The sequence below is a fragment of the Macaca nemestrina genome, chromosome 20, assembly GCF_043159975.1.
Source record: "Macaca nemestrina isolate mMacNem1 chromosome 20, mMacNem.hap1, whole genome shotgun sequence".
Taxonomy (NCBI): Eukaryota; Metazoa; Chordata; class Mammalia; order Primates; family Cercopithecidae; genus Macaca; species Macaca nemestrina.
The window spans coordinates 53,536,433-53,556,688 of record NC_092144.1 but is presented as its reverse complement, the minus strand read 5'-3'; the positions used below and the strand labels follow the sequence as shown (position 1 = coordinate 53,556,688).

At 40.9% G+C, this 20,256-nt stretch overlaps 2 long non-coding RNA genes across 6 annotated transcripts in view; one reads left to right on the top strand and one right to left on the bottom strand.

The window, feature by feature from the left end:
* LOC105463861 (uncharacterized) overlaps positions 1-20,256 on the bottom strand; it is a 128,250-nt gene that overhangs the window by 28,322 nt on the left and 79,672 nt on the right. The window contains exons 1-3 of one of the 2 annotated variants that reach the window (XR_976573.2): positions 11,598-14,978; positions 10,810-10,867; positions 6,621-6,760 (exon numbers count right to left, since the gene is read on the bottom strand). This is a non-coding gene — a long non-coding RNA (uncharacterized lncRNA). Of the gene's footprint in view, positions 1-6,620; positions 6,761-10,809; positions 10,868-11,597; positions 14,979-20,256 lie in introns of those variants that run through there. The other variant, XR_011617605.1, reaches the window with a different exon arrangement.
* On the top strand, positions 529-16,015 carry LOC105463860 (uncharacterized). 4 transcript variants are annotated; one of them, XR_003013974.2, is made up of 6 exons: positions 529-614; positions 3,492-3,644; positions 12,180-12,307; positions 14,960-15,023; positions 15,452-15,588; positions 15,879-16,015. It is a non-coding gene; the product is annotated as an uncharacterized lncRNA (long non-coding RNA). The 4 variants fall into 4 exon arrangements; XR_011617603.1 differs by having other exon boundaries at positions 3,492-3,648; XR_011617604.1 differs by lacking the exon at positions 12,180-12,307.

Here is a 20,256-nt window from a genome sequence, read left to right as displayed (position 1 = left end):
GCACATACATACATACATTGAGTATTATCAAGACTCAGTTGCAAAAGTTAACTAACATGTTACTAGGTTAAAATTGCTAGACTTTCTGTCTCATTCTTTGATATTTTCTATTTTAGTCGGCTTGCATCTTGCTTAAAGTGCATACTCCAAACTTTTGGTGTTATCCTCGTAATAGTAGTCTCTCTGGTGTGGTGAATTCTACAAAAGCTTTTAAATTCTACAATTTCGTGTGGTGAATTCTATAAAAGTTTAAAAAATGTTTTGTGTGCAGCCATCAACAAATACCAGAGGGTCTCTCTTTAGCTGAAATTACAAAAACTCAAAGAAATGTGTGATCAGGAAGACATCATTAACCTATAAATGATGGAAGCCCATCTTCTCCTTTGACTTTTTTTCTCTTCAGTGACTTATTCAGTCTAACATGCTGTTTAGCATAAAAAAGCCACACTACAAATTCTTTTGTGACTCTCTTGGAATGTTCTTGTGATGCCCAGAACCTTAGAAGCCTAAACCTTACATCAGTGTTCCCTGAATATGAGATATAGGGTCAAAGGAGATTATTTTGGAGCTTTAAGTTTTAAAGACTGCGCTGCAAGATTTCAGACTTCCGTGGGGTATGTATCCTATTTCCTTTGGCCTATTTCTTCCCTTTGGAATTGGAGTATTTACCCAATGCCTACACCTCCATTGTGTCTTGAAAGTAACTAACTTGTTTTTGAATTTACAGGCTCATAGGTAAAAGGAACTTGCCTTGTCTCAGGTGAAACTTGCTATTTTGGACTTTTGAGTTAATGCTGGAATGAGTTAAGACTCTAGAGACTGTTGGGAAGCCATTATTATATTATTAAATGTGAGAAAGACATGAGATTTGGGAGGGACCATGGAGAGAATAATATTGTTTTGGACCTATGCCCCTACACAAATCTCATGTCCAATTATAATCTCCAAAGTTGGAGGTGGAGCCTGGTTGGAAGTGATTGGATCATGGAGGTGGTTTCTCATATTTTAACACCATTTTCCTTGGTGCTGTTGTAGCAACAGCGAGTTTTTATCTGGTTATTTACCAGTGTGCAACCCTTGCTCTCTTCCTTCAGCTCCCATTATATAAGATGTCTTCCTGCACCATTGGCTTTCACCAGGATTGTAAGTTTTCTGAGGCCTCCTCAAAAGCTGAGCAGATGCCAGAATCATGCTTACTGTACAGCCTGCTGAATCATGAGACCATTCAGCCTTTTTTCTTTATAAATGATTCAGGTTCATGTATTTGTCTGTAGCAATGTAAAAACAGACTTATACAGCCTTATTTTCAGTAGAAAAAAAAAACTAGGGAGTAAACCATTCTAACTATGTACCACATGTAAAGCCCAAGACAATGAACAGAGCTATGAAGAAAATGCCTGGAGAATCTCATCTCTCCCAGCATGGCCAAAAGGTACAACTCGGGGTTGGGATGGATTTTGTCCCCAGTTCTTGCTATGGTCACTGATCTAGAACTCAGAATTTAAAGGTTCAAATATAAAGACATAAGCTCATAGACAAATTAAGCAAATGTATATACACAGAAACAACTGTTTGATGACCTTAAAACATCTAGTAAAGACAATATAAACCTGCCGGCCAACAGACCTAGGCAAAAATGTATAAATTAAATTATGAAGACATTTCTACTTTATTTTACCAACAATTTTAAAACTATCTATATTCATCAAAGGTTACTAAAATCACATGTATAGAAAAGCATTTGGGCTTGTTCACTTAATTTATGAGTACTCATTTATTTTTACATTAATTTGACACTACATGTAAACAGTATATAAACATGTGTGACATATACATATATGTGATGAAACATATATACATGTTCACATAAAGATAGAGAGAGACAAAAAGATTTTAGAGTTTTGATTTTAAGACTTCAGGCATGAGATCAGTAAAACCCACCATTTTAAAGGATAGTTGGATTCAAATTGCTTTCTTGTAAATGGTAAAGGTTAACATTTATCTGAAGAAGACTTTACTGAGTTTTAGAGAAAATGGGTAGTACATTTACATCTCGAAGCAAAGAGAGAAAGAGAACTTAAGCTCTTTCAAGAAAAAATTGGGTGTGTTCAAGGAAGATTAAAAATAGATGCCAAGGTAACACAAAAATAATAGAAATTTACCATGGGACTTTATAAGGAGGCCAATTTTATTTAGAGATGTAGCTTTTAATTTGGTCTCTGTTCTTCAACTGAATCACTGAGCTCAAGATAGAGCCCGTTAAGGAAGAGGGCCAACAAAGTCTTTACAATTTTTAGATTCTAATCATTTAAATATGTAAAAAAGAGAACCAGTTGGAAGGGACAACATTTAGACATTAAAAATCAAGAATTTCACTGAATCCCAGGTCCCCAAGAAGAGGAAAATGCAATGGGGACCATACTGTGCAACACTTCCACAGAGTACTTTGCTACAAAGGCATTTCCCTAATTGTTTAAACTGTGTCTTTTGCATCTAAACATGCAAAGAAATGAGTAGCCCTCTGAAGCTAGAATAATTTATTATAACTACTGTTAGTCGCCTTCAAAACCATAGCTCTTACCACTGATCCAGCAACCATTACACACACAAGGTCAAATATTTTTACAGTACAAAGTAATGTAAAAGGCAAAGAGGTCAGGTAACACAATGGAGAAAACAGCAGACTTTTAGACCTGAGAGAAATCCGTTCACTTACAACTCTTGGGGTTACATGAGGAAAAAAAAGACTACGGTTACTCCCCTAAAGGAGAGTCTGTGTCATCTTTTCTGTTTTCCTAAAGGGATCCTAATACAAGAGTTAATGAGAAATTATTTTTAGACAGCTAGAAAGGGTAAAAGAATTCTTGGTGGAATTTTCCTTTAACAAAAAGCAGCCCCCAAACCATTTCTAACAGAAAACAAACTGAATAATCAGGCTGCAAGCATAGACATGCATATGTAAATGCAGGTAGCTAAGAGCCAGGTATACCGAAAACCGCGGTTCCCACTCTTTTTTCCTAGTCACTACATGTGCAGGTGTCATGGTGACCACCAGGTAAAAGCCACATTTGCATAATAAAAGATTAGGGTGGGAGGGCCAGTCTTTTCTCTGACTATGTAAATGGCACACCTAGTCAAAACAATCCCCTGGACCCTGTGTAAATCAATCACTGCCTCCTCAAGTCTCTGTACAAAATCAATCGCATTCCGCCCCAGATTGGAGACCCTCTCTTGGGTGACTGCTTTCTCAGTATGAGGAAGCTTTCTCTCTCTCTCTTTTTTGTCTATTAAATTTTCCACTTCTAAACCCACTCCTCATGTGTTTCCATGTCCTGAATTCTTTCTCAGTGTGAGACAAAGAACCATGGATTCCCAGACAACAGAGGCATTTTATTTGGGAGTTCTCATCCGACATTGTAATCAGAACAGAAGGTAGAAACATCAGAATGGTGGGTATGGAGCAAACCTCAAATCTGTCCTTTAATTTCAAGGTTCTCTTCAAACCAGTTTCCTTTCATGAAGAACCTTACCATCACATGAAGCTGGGGGATGTCCTGGAGCAGCTGAGAATTTCTGGCCAGTACATGCCCTGATGTTATTCAACGCTTCTGGACTGAACACAGCCTCCAGCAGCCCATTCAGATGTTGGTAATGGGTCTCCTAATTTGCTATCCTGTTGCAATCTTTTTCTTCCTTTCTATCCATGGTTGCTATGTCTCCTATTCTTTTTATGTATGCAATGTGTGGAAACTTTTACAGTTCAGGGAAACAGATCTGTTAGGAAAGATCGGTAAATGACATAATAACTAACCCAACAGATGTCTGTCTCTCTGTCTCTGTCTCTGTCTCTCTCTCTCCACCCTCCCTGCTCTATCCTTCCTCTGCTGAGCACATGGTATTTCCCAGCCAACAGTGCCACCTGGTGGAGATAGAAATCCTCCTCATGAGGCACATTGTTGGTTCTTTGCCATAACACTGCACTTTTCCAATTCTCTCTTTTTGCACTGATAGAAAAGCCCTTTTTGTGAATGGGAAAGTTCTGCTTTCAACAATTAGGAATAAAATGTCTTCCATAGCCAAATTTTAGTTCCGATACTGTCCCATCAGAAGGAAAACCTGCCATTAGGTCCCTACGTTAATTTAAGGTACCTATTCTATCTCCAATTAGAACAGTACTTAATTAGTAAGGACATTTTAAGAACAGAGTTAACCAGGACCACTTTTCTAAGGGTAAAGTTTTTAGCATGGGCCATAATAGCAGGCAACTGGCACATTCCCTCTGTTAAACAAAGCTTGCTCAAAGGCAACCATTACAGTTTCTTCAGAGCTCCATTTTTCAGGAAGCCAGGCAGATCACGGCAGATAAGCTAAGGTTGTGTGGGTAAAGTGTGGCTAATCCCATCACTTCATTTATCCAGTTCCATGGCTTAGAGGGCCATGCCTACAACCAAGGGTGGCACATTTAACATGGTGCCAGGACTTAGGAACGAAGGAGAGAAAACAGTTGGGGGGACGCTCCCATTGTTTTCTACTCTACCCTGGGTCACAGTGAAAGAAGGGGGACTATAAGGACACTTTTATTCTCACTTCTTTTTTTACATGGCTAACAGAGCATCTTCAGCTTGCACCCCTCTGGAGTGCACTCTGTGGCACTAGAACTCTTTTAACCTCAGGACTTTGAAGAGAAAAGCAACTCATTCTATTTTGCACAATGACAGGGCATTTTTACTAAACCTTTACAAGCGTTGTAACAGCAACCCAGCTTTTTTAACAGCCATATCAGGCAGGCCTATAGAGAATAATCCACAATAATTAGAAAAGCAACTTCCAGGGGAACCATCTGAGAATCTCCCTAATTTGGGGCCCCTCCAAGTTCCCTTCTCATTACAGGACCTTAGAGAGAAGTTCCCTTCTCTCTACAGGACCATAGAGTAAGACTTAGGCTGATTTTCAGGCAATCCTGATAGGTATATAGAAATTTTCCAGAATTTAACTCAGATGTTTCACCTCACATGGAAGGATGTCATGCTGCTCCTAAACCAAACCCTAACTGCAGCTGAAAAACCGGCAGCTCTGCAAGCAGCAGAGAATTTTGGAGATGAGCAACATATCTCCTATAATACACCAAAAGAGAAGAAAGGAGATATGGAAAGTGAAGAAATAGCAGAAACACAAATAGGAAGTGAAGCAGTACCTCTTGACAACCCTGATTGAAACCCCAATAGCTCTGCAGATGAATGGAAAAGAAAATCTAAGGCCAGACCTCTTAATTCCTCTAAACTGTCTATAATAGACTCAAAGCCAGATGAGAATCCTGCAGCCTTTATGGATATGTTGAGAGGGGCACTATTAGCACGCACCTTTTTATCTCCTGATTCAGTCAAGTGACAACCCATTCTAAAAGATCGATTTATTATACAGAAAGCTCCCAGTATTAGAAGGAACCTACAGAAGCAAGCTATAGTAGCAGATAGCACCTTGGAAAACCTCCTGAGGGTAGCCACTTCAGTCTTTTATAATAGGAACCAGGAGGAGGCCCAGAAGAAAGAGAGAAAGCTCAAGAGAATGATAAAGCTTCTAGTAGCTTTGCAGAGTTGCAAAGTCCAGGATCCCAGAGGTGCATCCACCAATCTTGGTGTGGTAAGCTAGGGCATTTTAGTGTCCAAACAGCAAGAGGAAGCCACCTTGACCCTGTCCAGCCTGTAGTGGAGACCACTGGAGATGCAACTGCTCCCAGAGATGGAGGTCACTGGGTTCAGAACCAGTCTCACAGTGGTCCAGAAAGACTGATGGGTCCTGGGGCTCAAACCCCCGGCTCCAGCAGCAAACTGCCGTTACAGCACAGGGGACACAGGTGATTCTGGAAATTATAGGAAGGAAAGTAGATCTCCTTCTAAAACACTAGAGCCAGTCTCTCTCTTTTCTCCTCTCTTATCCAGGCTTCCCTCTTCCCATAGCACAACCATAAGGGGTGTCTCAAGCAAAATTCTAATCCAATATTTTTCTCAACCTCTTATTTGCAGTTAGGAGGACCTATTGTTTACACCTGCTTCCAAACCACTGTCACAATAGCTCTACTAGTCAGAAAAGCCTCCAACTTAACCCTAGGAAAAAAACTGTTTACACCCCCACTTCATGTGGCAAAATTACTTTCCTCTAGAGGGAGCTCTTAGCTAACCAACAGCTGGTAAAGCAAGCAATATGTAAGGCAGGATAAGCAGTAGTCACTCTAAATAACATCTCTCTTCAGGTGCAGGTGCCCAATCAGCTAAACAAACAGTTCTTACAAGAGCGCTTAAATTAAGCAAGGGAAACGTAGCTAACATTTACACCAATTCCAAGTATGCTTTTTTAGTTCTTCATGCTCATGCTGCCATTTAAAATAAAAGGCATTTTCTTACCACTAATGGATCTCCTATAAAATGTCACCAAGAAATTAACAGGTTATTATCCTCAGAAATAAGAGTGGTACATTATAGGGAACATCAAAAAGGGAACAGATGAAGTAGCCAAAGGAAATAGGTTTGCTGATCAGGCAGCTAAGTCACTGGCAAGGCATCAACACACCTCAAAGCCTTCTAATCTAAGAAGACTCCATAAGATAAATTAAACCTCAGTACCTTCCTGCAGGAATAAAATAGGCCACTTCTCAGGGTATTCTTTCCAGTCCTCAGAATGGCTGCAGTCAGAGAATGGCAAACTCCATTTGCCAGCCTTCAGTCAATGGGAAGTCCTTAAAATCCTTCACCAAGCTTTTCACCTAGGAAAGGATAACACTTATCAATGCGCTCACAGATTATTTTCACATAGAAAATCTCTAAATTAGTTGAGCATGTAACCTCTCTAGCTCACTTCCAACAGGAATTGACACAACTAGCAAAAGCCCAACCCCAGGAAATAGTACCACCCTTATTTAAACCCAGGAGATTTGGTATTAGTAGAAACTCTCTTCTCTCTCTCTCCTTCCCGAAGTGGTTAAAATGGCACAGTATACATCTATACACATATATGTGCATGTATATACATATATACAAATATATGTGCATGTATATACATACATAAATGTGTATATATGTGTATGTATGTATATTTGGTATACATAGATTTGTATATTTGGTATTAGTAGAAACTCTCTTCTCTCTCTCTCTTCTTCCCGGAGTGGTTAAAATGGCACATTATACATATATACACATATATGTGCATGTGCATACATATATACACGTGTATATATGTGCATGTATGTATATACACGTGTATATGTATATACACATATATACATATACACATATGTGTCTATACATATACACATGTGTATATTTATAGATATATGTATCTATATATTTATTTATATATATTCACATCTAGTAAATATAAGTATGTATGTGTTTCTATATACATACTCAAGCACAATTTTTTGAAAAGTGGTGAAAAAACCCCACTATGTAAAACACACCCACCCTAAGAATTTATACATATATACACGTAGATACACATGTATCTATGTGAATATATGTATACACGTGACGTATATACACATGTATATACACATACACACATGTATACACATATATGTATATGTATATACGTATACACACATACACACATGTACACATATATATGTATATGCATCTACGTATATACATATGTGTGTGTATATTTATAGATATATGTATCTCTATATTAATTTATATATATTCACATCTAATGAATATAAGTATGTATGTGTTTCTATATATACACTCAAGCACAATGTTTTGAAAAGTGGTGAAAAAAAGCCCACTATGTGAAACACACCCACCCTAATCAGATAGCCCTCATCCACTTATATGCAGACCCCTCATGATATTATCTGCAGGCAGGTTCAAGAATTTAGGGACATGAGACAGTCCAGCAAACAGCACATGCACAACATAAATGTCTTTGCAGAGACTGAGAGCTAACCTGGAGGCATGAACCTCAGCACTGCCAGGACACATACCCTCCCCCATGGATTCTGACTTTATCTGACCCAGCCCACTATCCAGATCTTGTTGTGGGGTTGGAGCAGAGGAAGTCATGAAGCCTGTTCCCTGGACACTCTGTGAGCACACAAGACCCCCCCATTAGGTCTCCCCGCACAGGTCTGACCATCAGGCATTGTGAGGAGGACTCTAGCATGGGCTCAGAAATCACACAAGAGAATGAGCCACGGAAACACTGAGCTAGAGGAGCTGGTTGTTGACATGGAACAGGGTCCTTGTAGTTCACGAGTCCAACCCGGTCTGAATTCCCCTCACTTCATAAACCAGGCACCCCTGAGAAACAGCTTTTTCCCACAGTCTCCTCTGTGGTAACACATTAGGGTCCCTCACTGTCAAGATTCCAAAGATGGGAGAAACCTGGACAGCACACATTCCAGCTTCACCCTTCATCCCTCCCTCCCTCCCTCCCTCCCTCCCAGGAAGCAGGGCTCAGGGCTCAGGAGGAAAGGCAGAATCCAGTGAGGCCAGAGATGGTGAGGTGTCTGAAAGGTGTTCAGTGAAAAAAGTGCATCCCCCTTTCATTCTAACTGACAAGCCCTGTCCTGCACAGCTTCCTCCACCCTGAGGACTTCCCCAGACATCCTCTCTAACAAGGCTGACTGTTCCGTTCCCTTCCTGCTCACACTGAGGCCTGTCCTGCCTTCTGGGAAATGAGAAATGCACCAAAATCAGCCAGAGCAGCCACCCCTGCCAGGCTCCATAATGAGGCAATGTCCCTGGGTCACCAAGAGAATGAGCTTCCACTGTGTCCCAGTCCAGGGCTCTTTCCCTCTGAGAGGCTGGCTCATAAAATGGGCCACCGGAAATAAATCAGTGACTCCTCTATCCATTCTTATAATCACCTGACAGGTTCTTGTCCTCTTCACAGGCAAAGCCAATTTATTGAGAAGGTGATGTGTAGTAAAGAATGGTTCTACTTAGCCCAAGGCTGCCAAACAGGAGAACAGAAGTTTATTATGACTCAAATCAGCTTCCCCAATGGTTCAGAGGTTAGAGTTTTTCAAAAACTTTGAGGGGCAGAGGTCTAAGGAATAAATACTGTTGACTGGCTGGAGATGAAATCATGCAGGTAGGGGAAATGGTCTGTATTTGTTGAACGTGCTTCTGAGTGGGGGCCACATGACTGGTTGAGTCATTAGTCATGAGTCTAGATGAGGTCAGCTGGTTGCCAGAATGCAAAAGTCTGAGAAACATCTCACAAGACAAATCTCAGGTTCAACAGTAGTGTTGCTATCTCTAGGAGCAACTAGGAAAGTCACAAATCTTGTGACCTCTGGACACATGACTCCTGAGCAGTAAGAGATTATAGAAACTATGCCTGCATTTTAGCAGAATTTTGGCCCCTCCCATAATCCATGTCTTGACAAGATTTGGGCCCCTCTCATAATCCAAATCTTGACAAGATTTACAAGGTAGTCCTTGACAAGGAAGGAGCTAATTTTAGAGAGGGACTATTATCATCCTTGCTTCAAAATTAAACAATAAATTCCTCCCATAGTTACCCTGGCCTATGCCCAGGAATGAGAGAGGACAGCCAGCCTGAGGCTGGAGGTGAGATGGGGTCGGTCAAGCTAGCTTTCTCTCACCATCGTAAGCTTTGCAAAGGTGGTTTCGCTTTCTACACTGACTCACCAGGGGGTCGTCAGAGGCAGAAGGACAGATCTGCAGTTTCCAAAGTCCATGGGCTCATTTCACCCATTTCACTCATGACTCCATCCTCAACGTGCTGTGGGGCTCATATCCTCCAGTCATGCCCTAGAGACTTCTAATTTCCGTTGGGCTTGTAAGTAGCTTAAAATTTTTCACTCAGTTCTAACAAGTAAAAACCTGAACAAACTGAAAAATCAACTCGTTTAGATTTCTTAGAGAAGCAAGGTCTCAGTGCTAACTGGCCCACATATTGGAGAGACCCACAGGCAAATACAGAGCAGCACACCGTACCTGAGCAGAAACACAGCCACAGAAACCCCAGCGGGAACCAGTGCTGGGGTCAGAAAACCTGAACTGTAATTGAGGAAATTCTGGAGGCTCAATGTGGACACAGTGCAGAGCTAAACACACCAGTGGATGGATTAGTCTTGGGAGTAGGGGGACAGTTTTATGACTCTTAGCTCCTGGAGCTCTACCAGATTCTCATAGTCAATGTCCAAAAAGAATCCCCACATCCTTCTTGTAGGAAGAAGGAAAAAAAAACCACTTGGAAAGTTGTCAGTGAATTATATTCTTCTTGGAAAGACCTATACTTAAGAGAAACTATTTTACTGCAGCCTAATTAGCTGGGGTTTGATGGGAGCTTAACTGGCCAGGGGGAGGGGAACTATCCAACTCCAGCCTCCTCAAGTCATCATATCCCACCTAATGGAAAGAAAATCCTGAGAGGCACTTGTGACATTCACAGTCCAGGACACAGACCTCATCCAGAACCACAGAACACTTCCCTCCCCACACTCACCACCATATCACTGAATGCCTGCTCACTCAAGCTGCTTTTACCGAGTACATCATGTGTGGTTTTCAAAAAAATACAAGACAGACTATGGCAAAAGAAAATGCAGTTTGAAAGACAGAGCAAGGATCAGAACCAGGCACAAATGTGGTAGGGATGTTGAAATTATCAGACTGAAAATTTAAAACAACTCTGGTTAAGGATTATGATGGAAAAAGTAGACACCTTTCAGGAATAGATGGATGATTTAAGCAGAGATGGCTGTTCTAAGAAAGAACCAAAAGAAATACTAGAGATTAAAAACACTTTAAGAGAAATAAAGAATGCCCTCCAAGGACTTACTGGTAGGCTGCACATAGCTGAGGAAAGAATCTCCAGCTTAAGCGTGTGTCAGTAGAAACTTCCAAAATGGAAACAGCAAAGTTTAGCAAGAGAAAAAAAAGTAGAACAACATATTCAGCTTCATATTCAATATTTTGTATTGACAATAGCATATTTTATACTCTGTAGTTGTATTTTATATTTTGTAGCCTAAAAGGCTATAACATACACATAATGGGAATACTGGTGGTTCCTAGGACCATGGGTGCTGTCTGATTTACTGCCTGTTTCATGCACACCTGTGTATTCATAACAACAATATTGTCATAAGGTGGGGTCCTTCGGGTGGGGAGATGCATGAGCCACTGCTGCCTCTCTTAGACTCTGCCCAATTTAAACAAAGTTAATCAAACTCTAATTGTTTGACCCTGCTCAATTCATGCTTCACCAGTGTTGCTGCTCGAATCACACTTCAGAAGTCTGTGCTTCTCCCACACAGAGCAGGTAGCCCCATGGTCTCTTAGCCCTCAGATCATCATGCATCTGTCTTTTGACACGCAGACCTGCTGTGGACTTTCAAGGACTTAGATTGGCTGAGAGGTGGGAGATGTCAACTCTAATTGGAAAATGCTCATGGAGAAATCAATGGTGCCACACAGAGGAATCTTCTCTGTTATCTGCACAGCAAATCTGCCCAAGCCTTATGTCACCAGCAACCCCGTAGATGATGAGAAGGCTATGGTCTTACCCTGTGAACCTGAGACTCATGGCACAATCTACATGTGGTGGATAAATGGTCAGAGACTCACAGTCAGTCCCAGGCTGCAGATGTCCAATGACAACAGGATCCTTGCTCTACTCAGTGTCACAAGGAGTGACACAGGACTCTGTGAATGTCAGATGAAGAATGTAGTGAGTACCAGCCACAGTGACCCAGTGACCTGGATGTTCTCTATGAGTATCCTCTTTTCCTTCAGTGACCCAGTGACCTGGATGTTCTCTATGAGTATCCTCTTTAACTTACCCCTGGGGTCTAGGGGTAAGTGTCTTCATACTTGGACCTGAGAGGGACTGAGAGGCCTGGCCTCGGGTTATGTGGATTTGGCCTGGCAGGCTTCTCACATCATAGAGCCTTCAAAAATATCTGAGTGCAGCATGGTCAGGATGAAATTGACAGAAGACTGATCACTAACTTAGAAACACGTTGAGAGAAAAAAAGAAAACTGCAAGAGCATAGTTGGCTAATCATCTATCAGCAACCCTCCTACAAAATCAATATAATCCTTGAAGGAACAAGTAGAAACTACTTCATACTGAGTGATGGTTCCTAAGGTACTGCACTGTAAAATAACATCACCTTTATTCCTTGTCTTCTTTTCTTTCCATGGCAGATACTTCAGTACAAGGAAGTTCTCCTGGCCTCTCAGCTAGAGGCACTGTTGGCATCATGATCGGAGTACTTGCCAGTGTGGCTCTGATATAGCAGCCCTGGTGTAGTTTATTTCAGGAAGACTGGCAGGTATGACAGCCTTTCCTTTTGTCCTGCTTCCTGCAGGGCTGACTCCCATGCTTGGGAGAGGGAAATAACTTCTTTGCTTGTATTTGGGACTGGATCTCCTCCTCCTCCCACTAATCATCTGCTTCTCAGCACTTATTCCTGCAGGTCTCTTTTCCCCTGTTCTTCATGCTCCCTGTACCCGCCAATGCCTCTTAGACATAATTATCCCCAGCCTCTGCTCATTTGTTTCCCAGATTCAACAATACGTTATAAAACCCTCTTGATCCTTTTTAATATCTCTCAACTTTTGTCATTCTCTCCATTCCCACAACCTCGACAACTGCTAGAGTTACTGCTTGACTTACCTCCAGTCTTTGAAATCGTCCTTGTGTATGGCTGCCTTATTACCTTCCTAAATTCTAGTTAACTTGCCAAATCAAAAATCTTCAGGGATCTACTCTTGCCTATTTGATAAGTTCACATTTCTTCTCTTTACTAATATTTATTGCTTCCATCCCTCTATTCCCTAGTATAATTCCTCCATTCTAATTAAATCTGTCTTTCTACATATCCCTTCCCCTCCACCTGATATACACATAGAATTCTTAGTTCCAATGCTATGGCTAAAAACAGGGTGATCTCCCATCTGCCATCTGCATTATGGGCTTACCCATACCCTTCATCACAAGCAACCTCTGACCTCCTGGAAAACAATGACTCTAGCATTAATGTGTAAACCTGAGACTCAGAACACAACCTACATGTGATTGAAAACCTTTTTACTGATGACCGACTCATATGTTCATGAAAGATACAGAAATGAAGAATGTAAAGTTTCTACCCCAAGGAACATAAAGCCCAAGATAGATGATAAGACCCCAAAAACAATTATAATACCAAAATAGAAAAAAGTGAATGCCACAAGAAATCAGAGAAATCTGATGGGAAATACAGCTACACATTGGAATCACTGGAAAATGTTTATTTAAATGGATGCCCAAGCCCCACCCACAGGATCCAATTTATGGTCTAAAGTGAGACTCAGGCATTGGTTGTTGTGGGAAGTCAGGGACCCCGAATGGAGGACCAGCTGAAGCCGCAGCAGAAGAACATACATTGTGAAGATTTCATGGACGTCTGTTAGTTCCCCAAATTAATACTTTTGTAATTTCTTACGCCTGTCTTTACTGCAATCTCTTAACATAAATTGTGAAGATTTCATGGACATTTATCACTTCCCCAGTCAATACTCTTATAATTTCCTATGCCTGTCTTTACTTTAATTTCTTAATCCTGTCATCTTCATAAGCTGAGGATGTATGTCACCTCAGGATCCTGTGATGATTGCGTTATCTGCACTAATTGTTTGTAGAGCATGTGTGTTTGAACAATATGAAATCTGGGCAACTAGAAAAGAAACAGAATAACAGCGATGTTCAGGGGACAAGGGAGATAACCATTAGTTCTGACTGCCTGGGAGCTGGGCAGGACAGGATTATTTCTCTTATTGCCAAAAACGGGTAAGAGAAATATCACTGAATTCTTTCCCCAGTAAGGAATATTAATAATTAACAGCCCTGAGAAAAGAATGCATTCCCAGGGGGAGGCCTCTAAAATGGCCGCTCTGGGAGTGTCTGCCTTATGCAGTTGTTGATAGGGATGAAACACACCCTGGTCTCCTGCAGTGCCCTCAGGCTGGCTAGGATTAGGAAATTCCAGCCTGGCAAATTCTAGTCAGACCGGTTCTCTGCTCTCGAACCCTGTTTCCTGTTAAGATGTTTATCAATGACAATACGTGCACAGTGGGACATGAAACTTCATCAGCAATTCTAGTTTCACCCTGGCCTTGTGACCTTGCCCTGTCCATTTGCCTTGTGATATTTTATTGCCTTTGAAGCATGTGATCTCTGTGACCCACACCCTATTTGTACACTCCCTCCCCTTCTCCCCTTTGAAAATTGCTAATAAAAACTTTCTGGTTTTACAGCTTGGGGGCATCACGGAACCCTGCCGACATATGATGCCTCCCCCGGACACCCAGCTTTAAAATTTCTCTCTTTTGTACTCTTTCCCTTTATTTATCAGACTGGCCGATACTTAGGGAAAATAGAAAAGAACCTACATTGAAATATTGGGGGCTGGTTCCCTCGATAATTGGTAATTTTTAAGTCTTCCCAGATGCTACCAATGTGTAACCAGGATAAAGACACCTGTTCTAATAGGCAAAACTTAGACCTAAATTAATGATTATTAGCTGGGAGTATTGAAATTACCTAGGGAAATTTTTCAACATACATAAGCCTATACTTTCTTGGCCCTATTCATTAATGGGCTTCACCAAGAACTCAGTAATCCTGTTGAGAAACACAAGCTACATGGAAAATCCACTTCATTTGATATGTAAAATTATATGAAAAGCATTTTAAAATAATGTGATAAGGGATGCTAAACCTTCTCTATTATATTTATGGGTATGTTACTGATATGATTGTTTCAAAAATTATATGACATTTCTAGAAATTAAATACGTTATCAGCCATAATGTCACATACCACAGAAGTAACTAAATTTTTATGTGAGCTGTGTCATTATCATAATGAATTCTCATCAGAGTTTTAACTATAGTCATTTAAAATCTTTGTCATTCACAGTTGTTTTTATTCTTCCTCAAAGCATTTCCAATCAACTACAGTCCAAAACTGCTTCCTTTTCAAGGAGATTTATGGAAAAGATGCTGGCAAGTACACTTTAATACAAGTTTCTGATAATTTTAAGATTATACTGCTGAACTGTCTAAGAAATTCCAAAACTTTAACAAACAGGCTGATATCTTCATAAAATTCCCAGCCTAGACCAAGCAGGAAAAACATTGATTTCATTGAAATAAATGATAATAATGAGGATAATGTTTTTATTATTTTTATTTGAAAATTTGCTGATTCTTTAAATGGTTTGTTTTCTAGATTTACTGAATTTTTTTCTTTTAATCTATCTATAGCTTACATAGTTCAATAAACTATACTTTTGGGAACAATAATTGAAACATTGACTTTTGCTCTCTACCTGACTGCCCCAGAATTGGGCAACTATTCATGAGTATTGATACGTTTATGATAATACTGATGTTTGCACAAGTACAGTAACAGTCTGCTGTCTTTGTAACAGGACTCATTTGAAAACATTGGTTATATTACCAAGGCTTTGATCGGGATGTTATATTTAAGAATATAGATAGAATGAACCAATATGAACTGCAGGCAAAGTCTGAAGTCAGCCTCGGTTTGGATTCCTATTCTCAAGAGGTTTGTAAAAGTTTAATCTGAGATTCCTTAGAAAAACTTACAGCAAAGAAAATTTTAAAAGAGAGCCACACGGTGCACTGCTACTCTTGCTACACTTATGTAAAGAATCAGACCATGTTTGAAGAAACTCAACCTATTTTGCAAACAAATTTATTCTACTGAAATTATTATTGGTAAAAATAGAGATGCCTATACAGAGAAAAATTATGTGGAAAATAAAAACTGTATTATACCTGATATGAGATTGCAGCTCTGTTCATTGTTTCTGTATTTTTATTATCCACCTGCAGACTGGACATTACCCTGAATTCTACTAGCTCCTCCAATTCCATTTTCTCCCACGGAATCACTAAGAACAAGAACCACTGTGTTCCAAAAGGCCTATAAGCTGGAGGTGGACAACTCAATGTAAATTTCATGGGAAAACCCTTGTACCTGAATGCGAAACACTCAGAGCTCACCAAAATGTTTGATGCCATAACGACAGATGCTCAAACTGCAAACCAGGACAAGTTGATGACTTCACACTGTGGACAGTTTTTCCCAAGATGTCAGAACAAGACTCCCCATCATGAGGAGGCTCTCACCCCTCTTAACTGTTCTTGCTTATGCCTGCCTCTTTCACTTGGCAGGATAATGCAGTCGTTAGAATTTCACATGTAGTAGCTTCCGAGGGTAACAACAGAAGCTGTTGTCATCTCAACCTCAAACTTTTACATAACATCTCAGGGTGAAATGTGGCTCTCTCCACCTTGCATAAGGGTTCCCAATAGAAATTAACACAGAAATATTGCCTGTGTGTTTGCAGAGAAGATGGTTTCTATAAAAAGGTATGAAAGCTGAAATTATAGTAGAGTCCCCTTTAAATGCATATTGTGTGGATGGCTCTCACCATTTCCTAAGAGACACATTGTAAAGTGTGACAGTAATACTGATTCTGGCAGGATAAAACATGTACCACATTTGCTAATACTGTTTTCTTAAAATAATTGTAAAAGAATGGGGTGGGTTCAGCCCTCCCATGTGTCCAGGCCAGGTCTCTGAACAGAATCCTCCATCCGTGGTAACAATGCCTAAGAACATGACATGGACTTGGTCCTGATATGCAGCCATCCCTGTATACCCTTCCCCTGCTGGGTAGTACCAGCCCAGGGTCCAAATCTTCAGCTGGAGAGCTGAGAGAGAACATGGGATACCCAGCATCCCTTACCTTCTTCCAGTCCACTGCAGTGGCTACTGGCGTGGCCCATTTACCTCCGAGGACACCCATCTGCTGACCCATAGTTTCTAAGAGTCATACTCTCCTGGCTTCTCTGAGCCTCAGCTACTTTCACTCTGCTGAAGCTTTCTTCTTCCCATGGGTGTCATTGTCTTAGCAGACGCTTCCTTCAACTGCAGCTAACAGGTAAGCCAAGACCCAGACCCCAGAGGATAAACAAGGATTTCAAAACCTACTGTGTCCAGTGGAGATGCCCACTGTACAGAGATAGAAAGAAGTAGAGATGCATACTACTCCCCCAACAACATTGTATCCCAAAACAATGTCCTCTCTGCCACTCATTGTGGAATTCACTGTCTCTCACCACGTGGGCAAGTGCTTCCAGGGTCTCACAATTCTTCCACAAGCAGCAATGCACACTTTAACATGGCATTTCAGCAAATAAAGTGGTGACAATTTACCTGCTTAAAGTTTCTTAAAACGTTCTCCCAAACTTCCCCCTGAAGAAGACAGAAAAGGCTTTCGCAATTGTGAAACATTGGCCTCCTCACCTTTCAAAAAAGTACCCCTGAATAGCCAAAACAATCTTGCCAAAATCAATTGCAGGACTTGAACTTTCTTATTTGAAATCTCACAAAGGAGTATAATTATTAAAACAGGAGCTGCTGGCATAAGAATACACATAAAGACAAACGGGATAGAATTGAGAATCTAGAAATAAACCCTCATATTTATGGTTAATTGCTCTTTGAAGAGGGTGTCAAGAAAATTTAATGGAGAAACAATTCTCCTTTCAAATGATAGTGCAGAAACAACTAGATAGCCACATGCAAAACAATGAATTTCGATAACTACCTCCCACCATATCAAACAATTCTCTAAAAAAAATGGATCAGTGAGTTAAATATAAGACCTATAACTATAAAAATATCTTAAAAATAGACACAGGTAAATCTTGATGTCCTCAAATGTGCAATGGATTCTTAGACATGACACAAAAGCATGAGAAACAGGAAAAAAAAATAAATTGGGCTTTATCAAGATGTGAGCCTTTTGGGCATCAAAGGAAATTATCAAGAAAATAATAGACACAGAATGAGAGAAAATATTTGCAAATCACACATAGGCAGTTTTCATGTCCAGATAATATAAGGAACTAGCTACAACTCAATAACAAAAGGACAAACCATCCAATTTATAAATGGGCAAAACACTCAAATAGACATTTCTTCAAAGAAGATATACAAATAGTCAAGAAGGACATGAAAAGCTACTCAACATCATTAGTCACTAGGAAAATGCAAAGTCAAAGCTGCAATGAGACACCACATTATACCTACAAAAAAGGCTACCATTCTTTTGAAGTGTTAAATAACAAGTAGCAGCATTATGTAGAATTTGGAATCCTCATACATTGTTGGTGAGAATATAAAAGGTACAGCCACTAGGAGAAACAGTTGTGCTGTTCCTCAAGAAGCTAATCATAGAATTCTCATATGAAACAGCATCCATTCCTAGGTATATACCCAAAGAACTGAATCCAGGGACTCAAATAGGTACTCTCATGGGAATGTTGATTGCAGCATTACTCACAAAAGATAAAATATGAAAACAATCCAAGTGTTCATCAGCACATAAATAAACAAATAAACACATACAACGGAATGTTAATCTGCCATAAAGAGGAATGAGGCTCTGAAATGCGCTGGAACATGCATGGACTTTGGAAACATTATGCTAAGTGAAATATGTCAGAAACTAAATAACATATATATATAATTCCATTTATATGAAACATCAAGAATAGGCAAATTCATAGAAACAGAGATGATCAAGGTCTATGGTGGAAAATACAGGGAGTTATTATTGTTTAAAAGATACAAATTTCAGTTTAAAATGATAAAAATTTTCTAGGAAAAATAGTGGTGATGGGAACTGAACATTGTGTATGTGGTTAATTCCACTTGATTGTACATTTTAAAGTGGTTAAAATAGCACATTATTCACAGAACTGTGCAAAATCGATTTCTATTATTTAATTCACCCAGGCTAAGGTGTTTGTTATGGCAGCTGAAGCACATGAATACATCATCTGACCCAGTGTTTTCAATGAAACGTATCAGTTTTTCAATCAAGTTAGCTGGAAGCTCCTGTCCCCAGCAGAACCAGAGGTCCCAAAACAAGAGCTCCAGCAGGGGCTCAACCAGCACAGGTCCCATAGGGCAGCCTCGATGTCAGGCCCTGGATGGCATGTGAGGCTATAGTGATACAACCACAACATGAAAGTGTAAGTGATTTTACTACTTACAGACACTGGAGAGCACTCGGCACACCTGGAAACCACAGATACAGAGGTCAGTGAGCCCAGGCAGGCAGGAGAGAAGAGACTGATAAGCCGATGGCTTTATTAAGTCCAGGTGTTATCTGACAGGTTTCCAGCAGGGAGCTTTAATGGATAGCAAGCAGCAAACACTGGGACAAGGAGATCATGCTGTGACTGAGAAGCAGTCACTTTAAATGTGAGGGTAACTATCAGAATTATCCCTTTAAAGAAAGCAGCTGGAGAGAGGGGAGCCCAGCACACCAAGTGGGAGAGATGCCTCTAAGAGTTCATCGCTGGCCACCAACTGGAGAAACTTGAACCAGATACAGTATTGAAAACTGCCATGGTGAGCAAGGCCTGCCTCTGATGTGAGGCAAATAAATTTACACCTTAAAAAAGGAATGCCAAAGCAGCATGACACTATGGGCACTCATGACATCCAGGGACACCAGCAGGGTGTGCTACTGTGCCCTGGAGTCAGAATCCTGGGTTCAGGTCCCTGGGAGTGAGAAAATGAAAATGACTTGTCCCTACTCCCCTGGCATTGATCCTCCCGCCCTGCTGCTCCATCTTCTGCTCCCAAGTCCATGTGCAGTGCTCAGCCCCAGACATCACTGCCCCCAGAGAATACACAGTGCCGCCTACTGCACACAAACACAAACTCATAGAAGGTGACAAAAATCTGCGTTCGGGACATCCGATTGTAAAAGAGGGAGAACAGTGAACATGGAGCCAAGCCTAGTGCTAACACAGAACAGCAGCTGCCTGAGGGCCCACAGCCTCTCCGGGAATCAGTCAGGCACCCTGTGACCTGTCTGCCCACTGCACCCCGTGGGGCTCAGAGCCCGTGTGATGCTCACACACAGGCACCATCCAGGATGTGGCCACCTACCCCTGGCTGTCCCTTGGGAAGACAGACCTCTCCTGTGTCCCTGCTGGGAGAAGGGGGTATTATTGCTCTTTGCTCCCAGAACACAACTCACCCCCACCCGCCCTCTCAAGTGTGAGCAACGTCCCTCCAGACAGGCTCTCTGGCGACTGCCTGTTCCTCTTCTACAGAGAGCATCTTGGACAGGTCAAAACCCTCAGGACAGACCCCTGGGTATGTCAGCACATGGAAGGCTGA